The following is a 1,829-nucleotide window of genomic DNA, read 5'->3' on the forward strand; positions in this document are numbered from 1 at the left end:
GCCAAAAATTCCAAATTTTTGCTGAAAGATAGAGGTTCGCTCCTCTCCCTCTGATTCATGTGCATGTAGAAGAGCCTTTTAGACAGTGGGGATTAGACTTCATTGGAGAAATAAACCCCCCTTATAGAAGCCAACAAAAATGGATTTTAAAAACCACTGACTATTTCACCAAGTGGGTAGAGGCTATCCGAGCTAGGAATTCCACTGATTCAATGGTGATAAAATTCCTGGTAGAGAACATATTGTCCCATTTCAGGTGTCATTTTAAAATTATCATTGATAATGCACAGGTTTTCAAATCTACCAAGTTCACCAACTTTTGCCACAAATTCAACATCATTATTAGACACTCCACTACATACTAACCTCAAGGGAATGGATTGGCTGAGTCCTCTAATAAAACTATGGTGAGAGTTCTAAAGAAGAGAATCTCTAAAAATCAAAGGAACTGGGACTCCCAACTAGAGTTTTCTCTATGGGAAAACCACGTCACACCCAAATGATCCACTAGGAAATCACCGTTTGAACTAGTATATGGCAATGTTTTTGTCTTCCTTGTCCAATTAGAAATACGAGTAGATAATTTTCTACAAGAATCCGATGAAGAACCAAGCGCCTTAACCAGAAGAAGAAATTAACTAGTGGAGCTTCACGAGAATAGAGAGCAAGTGGGGACCAAACTGTCAAACTATCAACAAAGGATGAAATCTCTGTTTCACAAAAAGGCTAAGGACATACCTCTTTATCAAGGAGATTTAGTGCTCAGATGGGATTTTAGCTGAGAGGACAAAGGCAAGCATGGGAAATTTGATCCAGTATGATTGGGCCCCTTCAAGATTGCAAAAGAGAGGGGAAACAACACTTACATGCTTGGAAACATGGATGGTGAACTGCTAGAAGTTCTTGTAAATGGCCAGCTCCTAAAATTTTATTTTCAAAATTAGAGATATATGTCTCTTGCTCATTGTAAATATCCAGTGTGTGTTGAAATTGTTATTTGAGTTTTTTAGTTTATTATAAAAAAATTCCTTTTTTCGCAGAATTACATTCTGTTTAAGAATAACTCCATGCCCAATGGAAGGAAAGACTATTGGTCTGCAAGTTCTCAGCGCCTTACCAGCAAGACACTGTCCCCAGTAGGAGCCAATGTTGTAACCCATTTCTTTTTTAGTCACTAGATGCTTCAAGAGCCAAATAGAAATGATGTTTGATGCCACATTTTGAGCCACATAAGCTATCTGAGCTTGAGGTTACCCACTCCATTGTGAAGTGCTTGAAATGAGATTTTTGGTGGTATATAAAAGTCCAAAAAAGGGTTCCTAGATTAAAATTTAGACCCTATTGAAGAGTTCTTTTGAAAGACTCAGAAAACAAGGAAAATGGCTAAGTAAGGAGAAAAATTGCGATCGGGACCCAGGAGGTGCATCGCATGTCGCATACGCATCGCATATCGCATATTGGTGTTCAGAAAGGTATGGAGAATTGACAGAGCATGAAACAATGATCCACCAATCATCGATATCACATATCTGTGGTTAGTGAGTCAAGGCACAATGTATCGGCATTGGCTATTAGCAGGGTCCTAGGACACAAGGTTAAGGATTATCTGCAGTTCACAAGTTTTTGCGGGGGTCGGTCTACGATATAATGGTGTATCACCAAGGGAGTGGTAAAACACTTTAAATAAGGAAATGACTGAAAAACCAAGGTGGATAACCCCCTTCTCTCTCCTCCACATGGCATCAGTGATCACCGGGTTGATGGGGTTTCAATTTAAAAATATCTACAAACCGCCGATAGTGCAATAAAGTGGTACATCACTAGGGGGG

This window comes from Pinus tabuliformis, chromosome 5_1 (genome assembly GCF_031772625.1).
Source record: "Pinus tabuliformis cultivar Carrire ecotype Pingquan chromosome 5_1, CPIR1, whole genome shotgun sequence".
Taxonomy (NCBI): Eukaryota; Viridiplantae; Streptophyta; class Pinopsida; order Pinales; family Pinaceae; genus Pinus; species Pinus tabuliformis.